Source organism: Sorex fumeus, unplaced genomic scaffold, assembly GCF_029834395.1.
Source record: "Sorex fumeus unplaced genomic scaffold, SorFum_2.1 ptg000067l, whole genome shotgun sequence".
Lineage (NCBI taxonomy): Eukaryota > Metazoa > Chordata > Mammalia > Eulipotyphla > Soricidae > Sorex > Sorex fumeus.
This window is the reverse complement of record NW_026606124.1, coordinates 5,652,360-5,666,331: the sequence shown is the minus strand read 5'-3', so window position 1 is coordinate 5,666,331 and position 13,972 is coordinate 5,652,360. Positions and strand designations below refer to the sequence as shown.

Sequence of the window (13,972 nt, the reverse complement as noted above, 5' to 3'; positions counted from 1 at the left end):
ACAGATGACTGTTTAAAGAAACTTTGGTATATCTACACATTGGAGTACTATGCAGCTGTTAGAAAAGATGAATTCATATTTTTTTCTCTTGTGGTGAAAACATTTACAATTACTCACTTAGCGACTTCCAATGCAATTCAGTATTATTCACTATATTCACCATTACTTTGTACATTGCATTCTTGGGAAAATTAAAACACCTTTTAAATTGAACACAAGGCATAAAATACCACCTTTCATTGAATTCCACTCACCATTCCTTTTGGTGCCCAGCATCCTTCCTTCCAGTTGCCTTGGTTTCCTTTGCAAAATCCACTGATATATTTTCATTTTGTTTTGTCCATTCACTTGCTTTCTTTCCTTATATTTCTCACAAAGGTGCCGTCATCCAATATTGATCTTTTCTTCTTATGGCTTATTTTTATTTATGTAAATTCTGGGCATTCTTTTTGCTGTGCTGCAAATGGTATCATCTCATGATTTTTTAATAATGTTCTATCATGTGTGTATCACCTTTTCCTTCTCCTTTCATCTGTCACCAAGCACTTAGGTTATCCCTGTCTCACCTATTGTGAATCCTGTTGCAATAAAAATGGGGACTAGATAATGCTTCAAGTTAATGATTTCATGTTCTCAAGATTGATGCCAGAAGTGGAATTGTTGGATCATATGATAGTTCTATTTTTAGGGTTTTTTGTTTGTGTGTTTGTTTATTTGATTTTGGGTCACATTTGGATGTACTCCTGAGTCACTTCTAGTGAAGACCTATGAGATGCTTGGGACCTGTTTTTCGCCACTTGCAAGGCAAACACCCTTTCCTGCACTACCACCTCTCAGGTCCTATTTTTAATTTTTTGGGGGGAAGCTCCATACTGCTTTCAAAATGTTTTTGCACCAGTTTACATTCACACGGATAGTGCTGAGGGTCCCTCTTTCTCTATACCCTCACCCACCTTTGTTGCTAGTCGGCTTGTGAGCCAGTCTCACAGGTGTGGGATTATAACTCATTGCGGTTTTGATTCTCATTTTCTAAACAATAATAAATGTTGATGAGAATTTTTCTCTTGCTCAGATGTACTTGTTAGTTTCTCTAAAGTCCTTTGGGAGAAATGTCTGTTTAGATCTTCTGTGCACTTTTTAAATTGTTTTGATTGTTTTATTGTTGAGTTACGTGAATTCTCTATATACCTTAGATATTGACCTCATGTTGGATATATGACAGTCAGATATCTTCCATTTGGTCAACTGTCTTTTTGTTCTGCTGTTTGCTTCCTCTGCACAGAAGTCTTTTAATTTGATGTAGTCCCATTTGTTTGTTTTTGCTTTCCTTTTCTTTGCCAGTGGGGTTGAGTCAACTTTCCTTGGGCAACTTACTAAGCTCCCCAAGGCCCCTCCATAAAATGAATAATAGTAACAGCTACTTTGTATGGTTGATGCCAAGTTCAGATAAGATCATGTATCTAAGGAGCCTGGCAGGTGCTGACACTCTGTTGACAAATAAAACAATTAACCATATAAACCTGTGTAAAGAAGCAGGGCTTACCTGCCTCTCCGTAGACAGGAATGGAGTAAGATATGGATTCTCTCCATATCTGACCAGCTTTCAGTTTCTGAACAGCTTTCAGTTACAAAATCATGGGTGAAATGATCAGGTTTGCTCAAGTCCCCTTTTGTCCTCTGGATGGGTTGCAGTAAAGTCCTTTCCCTTTGATCATTAATAAAACAAGATTGCTGAGAAACCCAGTATTCAGCTTTTGCTGTAGTTTGAATGTAGTCACCCTTGGGTGATGCTGATGTGATGAAAGTGAAACTAGAAATAACTTCAGGCCAATGAATTCTTGAAACCCTTTATTTTTTTATTCTAATGAATCACCATGAGGTAAAGGTACAGACTTACAAACTTTCGTGATTACGTTTCAGTCATACAATGTTCGAGTATCCATCCCTCCACCAGTACCCATTCTCCACCACCAATGCTCCCAGTATCCTTACAGCCACCCCCACTTCTTCCCACCCCCTGCTTCTCTGCCATGCACATTCCCTCTCTCTCTCTCTCTCTCTCTCTCTCTCTCTCTCTCTCTCTCTCTCTCTCTCTCTCTCTCTCTCCCCCTTTAGGTGTTATGGTTTGCAATACAGGTACTAAGCGGCCATCATGTTTGGTCCATTGCCTACTTTCAGCACGCATCTCCTATCCCAAGTGAGCCCTCCAACCATCATTTACTTAGTGGTTCCTTCTCTATCCCAGCTGTCTTTTCCTCCAGCATGTGAGACTGGCGTCCAAGCTGTGGAGCAATCCTCCTGGTCCTTATTTCTACTATCGTTAGGTGTTAGTCTCTTATGTTACTCTATATTCCACAAATGATTGCATCACTGTATGTCTGTCCCTCTCTCTGTGACTCGTTTCACTTAGCATGATATTCTCCATTTCCATCCACTTGCATGCAAATTTCATGATTTCATATTTTCTAACAAACCACAAATCACAAATCATCCTGTTATTCGTCGATTGCCTCGAGCAGGCCCCAGTAACGTCTCCTTCATCCTAGCCCTGAGATTATATTCAAGGCTCTTTAGGAGAATGAGACCCATCATTGTTACTGGTATTTGGTATTTGGTATTTTCTATCAGCTACATAGTATTCCATTGTGTGGATATACCAAAGTTTCTTTAACCAGTCATCTGTTCTTGGGCACTCGGGTTTTTTCTAAATTCTGGCTATTATAAATAGTGCTGCAATAAACATACAAGGTAGATGTCATTTCTACTGTACATTTTTGCATCTCCAGGAAATAGTCCCAGAACTGGTATTCTGAGTCAAATGGAAGCTCCATTTCTAGATTTTTTGAGAAACATCGATACTGTTTTCCAAAAAGGCTGGACCAGTTGGCATTCCACCAGCAGTGAAGGAGAGTTCCTTTATCCCCACATCCGTGCCAACACTGGTTGCTTAGGTTCTTTTGGATGTGTGCCAGTCTCTGTGGTGTGAGATGATATCTCATTGTGGTTTTAATATGCATCTCCCTGATGATTAGTGATGAAGAGCATTTTCTTCATGTGCCTTTAAGCCATTCGGATTTCTTCTTTGAGAAAGTTTCATTGTTCATTTCATTGCCCCATTTTCTGATGGGACTGGATGTTTTCTTCTTGTAGAGTTCAACCTGTGCCTTATATATCCTTTATATTAACCCCTTATCAGAAGGGTATTAGATGAATACCCTTCACCATTCTGTATACACTCTTTGTATTCTGGTCACTGTTTTTTTTTTTTTTTTTGAGGTGCAGAAGCTTCTTCATTTAAGATAGTTCCATTTTTTTTTAATTTCTGTTTCTACTTGCTTGGTCAGTGGTGTTTCATCATTGAAGATACCTTTAATTTCAATGTTGTAGAAGGTTTTGCCGACCTTTTCTTCAGTGTACTTTATGGATTCTGGTCTGATGTTGAGGTCTTTAATCCATTTTGATTTGGCTTTTGTGAACGGTGTTAGGTAGAGGTCTGAGACCTTTTTGTTGTTGTTGTTGTTTGCATGTAGCTGTCCAGTTTTGCCAGCACTATTTGTTAAAGAGGCTTTCCTTGCTCCACTTTATATTTCTTGCTCCCTTATCAAAGATTAGATGATCATATATTTGAGGGTATGTGTAAGGATATTCAAGCCTATTTCATTGATCTGAGGCTCTCTCTTTGTTCCAATACCATGCTGCTTTAATTTTTACTGCTTTGTAGTACAGTTTGAGGTTAGGGAAGGGGATGCCTTCCATCTCCTGCCCCCCCCCCCCCGCCCCAAGAATTGCTTTAGCCATTCGTGAGGCCTTGTTCCATATGAATTTCAGGAGTGTTTGGTCAATGTCTTTGAAGAATGTCATGGGTATCCTTATAGGAATCACATTGAATTTGTATAATGCTTTGGGGAGTATTGCCATTTTGACAATGTTAATTCTCCCAATACATGAGCAGGGGATATTTCCATTTCCTTGTGAACTCTTTTATTTCTTGAAGTAGTATTTTGTAGTTTTCATTGTACAGGTCCTTTACCTGCTTAGTTAAGCTGATTCTGAGATACTTGATTTTCTGAGGCATGATTGTGAATGGGATTTATTTTTTATGTCACTTTCTTCTCTCTCATTATTTGCATATAGGAAAGCCGTGGACTTTTGGGTATTGATTTTATAGCCTGTGACTTTACTATATGAGTCTATTATTTCTAGGACTTCTTGGTAGAGGCTTTAGGGTTCTCTAAGTATAATATCATGTCATCTGCAGGTAGTGAGAGCTTTATTTTCTCCTTTCCTATCTGTATGCCCTTAATATTTTTTCTTGTCTAACTCTATGGCAAGAACTTCCAGTACTATATTGAATAGAAGTGGTAGTAGTGAGCATATTTGTCTTTGTCTCTGATCTTAGAGGGAAGGCTTTTCATTTTTCCCTGCTGGGGATAATGCTTGCTGTGGGCTTGTGGTAGATGGCTTTGACTATATTGAGGAAAGTTTCTTCAGTTCCCATTGTGTTGAGAGATTTCATCATAAATGGGTGCTGGATCTTGTTAAATGCTTTCCCTGCATCTATTGATGTGATTATATGTTTTTTATCTTTTCTTTTATTGATATGATGAATTATGTTGATTGGCTTGTGAATATTAAGAAATCTTTGCATCCCTGGGATGAATCCCAATTGGTCGTGGTATATGATCTTTTTGATGAGTTGTTCAATTCTTTTTGCTAATATTTTGTTGAGAATCTTTGCATCTTTGTTCATCAATGACATCGACCTGTAATTTTCTTTTTTGGTAGTGTTTCTATCTGCTTTTGGTATTAGGGTGATATGTACCTCATGGAAACTGTTTGTGAGTGTTTTTGTTTCTTCAGTTTCTCAAAAAAGCTTGAAATGGACAGGCAATCGGTCCTCTTTAAATATTTGGGAGAATTCGCTAGTGAATCCATCTGGACCTGGGCTTTTACTTTTGGGAAGACTTTTTTTTTTTTTTGGTTTTTTTTTTTGGTTTTTTTTTTTAATTTTTATTTTTTTTATTTATTGAATCACCTTGGGAAAGGTTACAAAGCTTTCAGGTTTAGGTCTCAGTCATGCAAATATCAAACACATTTCCCTTTACCAATACTTTTTTTTTTACCATGAAGAACCCCAATAAAACCCCACCCCCCACCCCTCCCAGTCCCTGTGGGGCAGATGAATTCTAGTTAACACTCTATCTGCTTTGATTAGATTCATTGTTTCAATAAAAGATTCACCACTATTATTTAGAGTTTACCCCCCCCCCCCAAATCAGACATGCTGAAAAAGCATTGTGACGTGATTTGCTTTCTACAGCTGGGTTCAAGAATTAAATGTTGGTTTTGGATTTCTGCTATTTTACTTATTGACCCTGGAAGTATTTATACTGAAAGTCAGATAGTTAAGAAATTGGTTTCTGTGCTCTGGAGTCGTGGCCGTGCTGGAGAGCCGCTAGTGGGGGGCAACTGGTGGCCTCGGTAGGGCGTGAAGGGCGGACCGAAATGCCCCCTTCCCATGAGGTTTTAGTCGCCCCCACTCCCCCCGCTCATACCTGCTGTCCACAAGGCTCCCATGCGGCCGCCATCTTTCTTTCCAGAGAGGAGAAGGCGACTGGGGCAACACCCTTTCCCCTCCGGACAGACATGATGGCCTGGATTAACGCATAGTCCTTTCACTTTTCTGCTCCAAGCTGCCGGGTTCTGCATTAAGTCCCTGTGCTTCTGGGGCTGTGGCCGTGCTGGAGAGCCGCTCGCGGGGGGCAACTGGTGACCTCGGTAGGGCGTGAAGGACGGACCGGAACGCCCCCCTTCCCATGAGGTTTTAGTTGCCCCCACACCCCCGGCTCATACCTGCTGTCCACAAGGCTCCCATGTGGCCGCCACCTTTCTTTCCAGAGGGAGGAGGGTGGAAGGGACCAACATCCTTTCCCCTCCGGGCAGACATGATGGCCTGGATTAACGCATAGTCCTTTCACTTTTCTGCTCCAAGCTGCTGGGTTCTGCATTAAGTCCTTGTGCTTCTGGGGCTGTGGCCGTGCTGGAGAGCCGCTCGTGGGGGGCAACTGGTGGCCTCGGTAGGGCGTGAAGGACGGACCGGAACGCCCCCCTTCCCATGAGGTTTTAGTCGCCCCCGCTCCCCCGGCTCATGCCTGCTCTCCACAAGGCTCCCATGTGGCCGCCATCTTTCTTTCCAGAGAGGAGAGGGCGAATGAGGCAACACCCTCTCCCCTCCAGCAGATTTGATGGCCTGGATTAACGCATAGTCCGTTCACTTTTCTGCTCCAAGCTGTTGGGTTCTGCATTAAATCCTTGTGTTTCTGGGGCTGTGGCCGTGCTGGAGAGCCGCTCGTGGGGGGCAACTGGTGGCCTCGGTAGGGCGTGAAGGACGGACCGGAACGCCCCCCTTCCCATGAGGTTTTAGTCGCCCCCACACCCCCGGCTCATACCTGCTGTCCACAAGGCTCCCATGTGGCCGCCACCTTTCTTTCCAGAGGGAAGAGGGCAGAAGGGACCAACACCCTTTCCCCTCCGGGCAGACATGATGGCCTGGATTAACGCATAGTCCTTTCACTTTTCTGCTCCAAGCTGCTGGGTTCTGCATTAAGTCCTTGTGCTTCTGGGGCTGTGGCCGTGCTGGAGAGCCGCTCGTGGGGGGCAACTGGTGGCCTCGGTAGGGCGTGAAGGACGGACCGGAACGCCCCCCTTCCCATGAGGTTTTAGTCGCCCCCACACCCCCGGCTCATACCTGCTATCCACAAGGCTCCCATGCGGCCGCCATCCTTCTTTCCAGAGAAGAGAGGGCGAATGGGGCAACACCCTTTCCCCTCTGGCAGACTTGATGGCCTGGATTAACGCATAGTCCTTTCACTTTTCTGCTCCAAGCTCTTGGGTTCTGCATTAAATCCTTGTGTTTCTGGGGCTGTGGCCGTGCTGGAGAGCCGCTCGTGGGGGGCAACTGGTGGCCTCGGTAGGGCGTGAAGGACGGACCGGAACGCCCCCCTTCCCATGAGGTTTTAGTCGCCCCCACACCCCCGGCTCATACCTGCTGTCCACAAGGCTCCCATGTGGCCGCCACCTTTCTTTCCAGAGGGAGGAGGGCGGAAGGGACCAACATCCTTTCCCCTCTGGGCAGACATGATGGCCTGGATTAACGCATAGTCCTTTCACTTTTCTGCTCCAAGCTGTTGGGTTCTGCATTAAATCCTTGTGTTTCTGGGGCTGTGGCCGTGCTGGAGAGCCGCTCGTGGGGGGCAACTGGTGGCCTCGGTAGGGCGTGAAGGACGGACCGGAACGCCCCCCTTCCCATGAGGTTTTAGTCGCCCCCGCTCCCCCGGCTCATGCCTGCTCTCCACAAGGCTCCCATGTGGCCGCCATCTTTCTTTCCAGAGAGGAGAGGGCGAATGGAGCAACACCCTTTCCCCTCCAGCAGATTTGATGGCCTGGATTAACGCATAGTCCGTTCACTTTTCTGCTCCAAGCTGTTGGGTTCTGCATTAAATCCTTGTGTTTCTGGGGCTGTGGCCGTGCTGGAGAGCCGCTCGTGGGGGGCAACTGGTGGCCTCGGTAGGGCGTGAAGGACGGACCGGAACGCCCCCCTTCCCATGAGGTTTTAGTCGCCCCCACACCCCCGGCTCATACCTGCTGTCCACAAGGCTCCCATGTGGCTGCCACCTTTCTTTCCAGAGGGAGGAGGGCGGAAGGGACCAACACCCTTTCCCCTCTGTCAGACTTCATGGCCTGGGTTAACACATAACCCGTTCACTTTTCTGCTCCAAGCTGCTGGGTTATGCATTAAGTACTTGTGTTTCTGGGGCTGTGGCCGTGCTCAAAGCTTAACTATGATTTTCAGAGAGAAACGTTAGGTGGTTTACTTCCCATGGATCACTTTGTATATAGAGAGTTGTTGCGCGGCCGCGTAAGCGGCTGTGCGGTTTTGAGGAAAAGTCCTAGTTCCCGCATACTTGAGCTGTGCTTGTAGAGGTTTCTGGTCACCTGTGATCCATCTGGGGGAGGCGGGATGCGGTACCTACCCCATCTGGGACTTCCCGATGATCTCGGCTCTTTTTGGAACCTGTTTTTTTTTCCTTCGGGATCTGTGGATCCCGCCCTCCATGTAGTCCTTCTCTTCGGCTAAATGCTGTCAAGATGGCGCTGGGGGGCGGGCTGTGGGCGTGACTTCCGGAATCTGAGGTTACCTGGGAGGTGTAGTCCCGGCATTTTTGAGGAAAAGTCCTAGTTCCCGCATACTCGAGCTGTGCTTGTAGAGGTTTCTGGTCACCGGGGTTCCATCTGGGGGAGGCGGGATGCGGTACCTACCCCATCTGGGACTTCCCGATGATCTCGGCTCTTTTTGGAACCTGTTTTTTTTTTTTTTTTTCCCTTCGGGATCTGTGGATCCCGCCCTCCATGTTGTTCTTCTCTTCGGCTATGGGAAGACTTTTGATTACTGTTTCAATTTCCTTTATAGAGACAGGTCTATTAAGGTATTCCAGGTCTTCATGGCTCAGCCTTGGGAAGTTATAGGAATCCAGGAATTTATCCTTTTTTTCCTAGGTTCTCTTGTTTTGTGACATACAGGCTTTCAAAGTAATCTTAAATGACCTTTTGAATTTTTTGGTTTCTGTTGTGATATCTCTCTTTTCATTTCTGATTCAGTTTATTAGGGTTCTCTCTCTCTTTCTTTGTGAGTCTTGCTAGAGGTTTACCAATCTTGTTTATTTTCTCAAAGAACCAGCTCTTGGTTTCATTGATCTTTCGGATTATTTTTTGGATTCCATGTCATTAAATTTTGCTCTAAGCTTTATTATTTCTTTCTCCTGCTTGATTTGGACTCCTTTTCTTGGTCATTTTCTAAGATCTTAAGCTGTGATGTCAAGGTATTTATGTAGGCCCTTTCTTCCTTCCTGAGAAATGCTTACGGAGCTATAAATTTTCCCCGCAGCACTGCTTTAGCTGTGTCCCACAATTTCTGGTAGCTCATGTCTTCATTCTCATTTGTTTCCAGGAATCTTTAGATTTCTTCCTTGATTTCCTCTCTGACCCACTCATTGTTCAACATTGAGTTGTTCAATTTCCAGGTGTTTGATTTGATTCTCCATGTGATTAACTTCTATCTTAAGTGCATAATGATCTGAAAAGATAATTGATACACTTTCTATCTACATGATTCTATTGAGGTATGTTTTATGGCCAAGCACGTGGTCTGTTGGAGTACATGGTCTATCTTGGAAAATGTTCCATATGCACCAGAAAAGAACGTGTATTTGATTTTGGGGGGGATGAAAAGATATATATATACACATCTTATAGCATATATATCGCATATATATAGCATGTATATGCTATTAGCCCTCTCTCTTCCATTTATATATATATTTATATATATCTTATAGCATATATATATGCTATAAGATATATATATATATATAAGCCCTCTCTCTTCCATTTTTTCCTTCAAAGCCTCTACTTTCTTGGTGAGTTTTAGTCTTGTTGATATATCAAGAGGTGATAGGACGGTGTTGAAGTCTCTGACTACTATTGTGTTGCTACCAATGTCCTCCTTGAAGTCTATTAGCATTCTTTTAAGTATTTTACTGACCCCCATTGGGTGAATATATGTTAAGGTGTATGATTTCTTCCTGATATACATATCCCTTTATTATTAAAAAATGGCCTTTGCTCTCCCTTCTAATCTTTTCAGCCTGAAATCTGTGTTGTTGGATACTAATATGGCCACCCCAGATTTTTTGAGGGAGTTGTTTGTTTGAAGGATTGCTTTTCATCCTTTGACTTTGAGTCTATGTTTGCTCTGACTGTTCAGATGTGTTTCTTGTAGACAGCAAAATGTTGGGTTCAGTTTTCTAATCCGTTTGCCACTCTGTGTCTCTTAATTGGTGCATTTAGACCATTGACATTGAGAGAGATTATTGCTTTAGGGTTTTGTGCCATCTTTCTGTAGAGGTTTGTTGTGCTTGTTGGGGTTTGTCTTGTCTTACAGTAGCCCCTTCTTTTAAGGTTGGTTTTGAGTCTGTGAAGTTCCTGAGCTGTTGTTTGTTTTGCCCAAGTTTCAGATCCCAATTGCAGAGAGACCAAGTCCACACACGATAATGCAAAAGCAAAGGAATTTTATTACTAGCTTGAGCCAGTGCTAGCTCAAGCTAGGGTCCGAGTCTCAACCAACACAGTGGAGTCTTGACAAGACCCTAACTCCAAATCACAAGCAGATTATATGTAGGGTTCAGAGTTAAGAAGCAATTTATATACTGGTCTGTTTTTAGCATCGACCCTATTACAGTGGTGGTCAGCAGTTAGGCAATGTTTGGTAACAGTTTCTAAGGAGGGTACAGTGACCCTTCATGACCGGCCAGACCCAACTGCCCAGTTCCTTATCTCAGCAAATTACTCAACTGGGAGTCTACCAGAAACGGCAATTCCTGCTTTGGGGAAATAGAAATTGAGGCCTAGTTGAGACTTAATGTTAGCTGCAGCTTGTCATGACATCTGTTTCGCCCTCACATTGTTTATCCATGAACTAGTGTATCATTCCTTCGAGTTTGAGTGAGAATTTAACCAGATAAAGTATTCTTGGTGAGGCGTTCATTTCATTGAGTTTTTTTTTTTTTACTGTATCCCACCATTGTCTTTGGGCTCAGTTTCCTCTGATAAATCTGCTGTAAATATAAGGGAAGCTCCTTTGTCCGTGATTTCCTTCTTTGACCTTGCTGCTTGAAGTATTGTGTTCTATCTGTGGTACTCATCATTCTGATTATGGTATATCTTGGAGCCTTTTTATTAGGGTCTCTTTTATCTAGCACCCTCAGGCTTCTTGGATCTGGATGCCTGCATTCTCCAGCTCTGGGAACTTCTCAGCAATGATATCTTTAACTGTTGCTACGTCATTGAGGTTGCATCCATGTCCTGGATCTCTGATGATTCTTATGTTGTTCCTCTTGAATTCATCCCCTAAATCTCTTATTTGCCCCAGCACTATTCTTTTTAATATTTTTTATTTTATAAGTTACTTTACGATATTTGATTACATTCAATATTCAAATACCAATCCTACCAACATTATCTGGGATGTTTCTTCCCACCACCAAATCTGGGATGTTTCCATCCCGAGCCCCAATCCCTGTCCCAAAATACGAACGAAAGAATATATTCGGTATTGTCTGTTATGAAGAACCGCTGAACATGCTTACAAAAAAGTGCTCATATAGGAAACAGTGTGAAGATGGTTCTATTTTGGCAGGAGCCGTTAAGACATTCTATCGGATATCGCTTACAAGTTGTTATGGTTTGGGTGATGTGAGTTTTGGTATTTATGTCTGAAAATATGTATTAAATTAAAGGCCCTCCCGTTGATCGTCGATTTGCTCGAGCGGGCCCAGTAACGTCTCCATTGGAGACTTTGTTGTTACTGTGTCTGGCATATCGAATCGAATATGTATATATGTGCACGTATATATTTTTTCCTCTATGATTTGTTGTCTACTGTCTGAACCCCATCAAATATGATGTGGTAATTATGAAAAGTGGGTAGGGAGTGTCTTATGATCTGTCGGTCTTATGATCTGTCGCGCGGCTGCTTTTGTGGAATATGTTCACTCCTATGTGAAGCTCGGCCTGAGCATGTGGAAAGCAGCCTGGAGCATGGTGGCGTTTGGGTTGTGGAGGTCTGCTGCCAGGGCTGGGTCCCTTGGGGCGCGGAGGGCTCTCACCCGCCCCCCTCTGGGGCGCCCAGAGTGAAAACAGCCTGGCACGGAGTCCGGTGGCATGGTTATGGGGCCTCATTTTATGTTGAGCGCTATTTTGAGAGCTTTTTCCATTATATCTTTTTTCCTTTGTGCTTTCTGCAGTTCATCTTCAAGTTCACAGATTCTGTCTATGGCTGTTGTCATTCTACTGTTGAGGGCACACACTGAGTTTTTTGTTTCATCTACCAAATCTTTTATTAGTGACACTTCTGTTTGTAGCTTTCTTTCTTCTGCTCTCATTTCTTCCTGTATTTTATTGGCTGTCTGTTCCACTGTTTCTTTCATGTCTTTCTTTAATTTACTGGACGCCTATTCCACCGTTTCTTTGAGTTCTTTGAACATCCTCAACATTTCATCTCTGAATTCTTTGTTGGAGAGATTGTATTTGTGGGTATTCCCCATTGAGGCTTCAGGAAGGACTCTTTTCTTCATCCACTTCTCATGGTGGGGATCTGTGTAGTTTCTTCATGTTGCTGTGGTAGTATGGGTTCCTCCAGTTCACTCTCAGTGATCCCCTTTCACTGCAAGGGAGGATTCTAGTTGGGCTCAGTCGATGGTGGTCTCCTTTCTCCCATTTAAGAATTCTACCTCTTTGATGCTCCTCTGTGCCTTATGTGAGACCACTAGTGCAGCTTCAGGGGATGTGTTCTTTTATATTAAGTTTGTTCAGATTCTTGTGTTCACTGTTATTTTGGTGAGTTTTGGGAGTATTTTGGTTGTAATAGGCTAGTGAACTGTTGGCCTAATGTGTTTGGGATAGCCAGGCTGTTCTTGTCAGAATTAGGTAATGGAGGCTGAGATATGAGTCCAAAATGCTGGGAAAGAGAAAAATAACTGTGGCAGCCCTGGTGGCCACGACCACTGTGCTTCTGTGCCTGTGGGGGAAGGGCTGCTTTGGTCCCTGCGAGGGACATGCAGTTCACTTCTGATGCGCACCTAAGGAAATAAAAGAGGACACGAGGAAATGGAAAAATATCCCCTGTTCATGGATCGGGAGAATAAACATTGTCAAAATGGTAATACTTCCCAAAGCACTGTACAAATTCAGTGCAATCCCTATCACGATACCCATGACATTCTTCAAAGAAATGGAGCAAACACTCCTGAAATTTATATGGAACAATAAGCCCCCACGAATAGCTAAAGCAATTCTTGGGAAAAAGAAAATGGAAGAAATCGACCTCTGTAACTTCAAACTCTACAACAAAGGTAATAATTAAAGCAGCATGGTACTGGAATAAAAGAGCTGCAGACCAATAGAACAGGGTTGAATATACTGGCATATCCCCTCAAACATATGAACATCTAATTTTTGATAAAGGAGCAAGAAATGTGAAGTGGACTGAGGAAAGACTCTAACAAATGGTGTTGGCAAAATTGGATGGCTACATGAAAAAAAAATGGACTCAGATCTCTGCCTAACACCATATACAAAAGTAAGATCAAAAAGGATTAAAGACCTCAACATCAGACCGGAATTCATAAGGTATATTGAAGACAAAGTCGGCAAAACCCTCCATGACATTGAAGCTACTGGTATCTTCAAAGATGTCATGCCACTGGCTAAGCAAGTGGAAACAGAGATAGACAAATGGGACTATCTTAAACTAAGAAGCTTCTGCACCTCAAAAGAAACAGTGACCAAAATACAAAGACAGTCTACAGAATGGGAAAGGATATTCGCCCAATACACATACGACAAGGGGTTGATATCAAGGATACATAAAGTACTAGTTGAACTCCACAAGAAGAAAACATCCAACCCCATCCAAAAATGGGTCGAAGAAATGAACAGAAAATTTCTCAAAGAAGAAACCCGAATAGCAAAAAGGCAGAAGAAAATGCTCTACATCATTAATCATCAGGGAGATGCAGATCAAAACCACAATGAGATATCATCTCATACCACAGAGACTGCCCACATCCAAAAGAACAAAAGCAACAGTTGTGGCGCAGATGTGGCAAGAAAGGGACCCTTGTTCACTGCTGGTGGAAATGCCGACTGGTTCAGCCCTTTTTGAAAACAGTATGGATGATTCTCAAAAAAACTATAAATTGAGCTCCCATATGACCCAGCAATACCACTCCTGGGAATATACCCCGGAGAGACAAAAAAAGTATAGTCGAAGTGACATCTGCAGTTGTCTGTTCATTGCAGCACTGTTTACAATAGCTAGAATATGGAAAAAAAACCTGAGTTCCTGAGAAGAGAT

General features: G+C 43.2%; 1 protein-coding gene across 1 annotated transcript in view; it reads left to right on the top strand.

The window, feature by feature from the left end:
• THSD4 (thrombospondin type 1 domain containing 4) overlaps positions 1 to 13,972 on the top strand; it is a 624,572-nt gene that overhangs the window by 102,765 nt on the left and 507,835 nt on the right. The window lies entirely within an intron of this gene.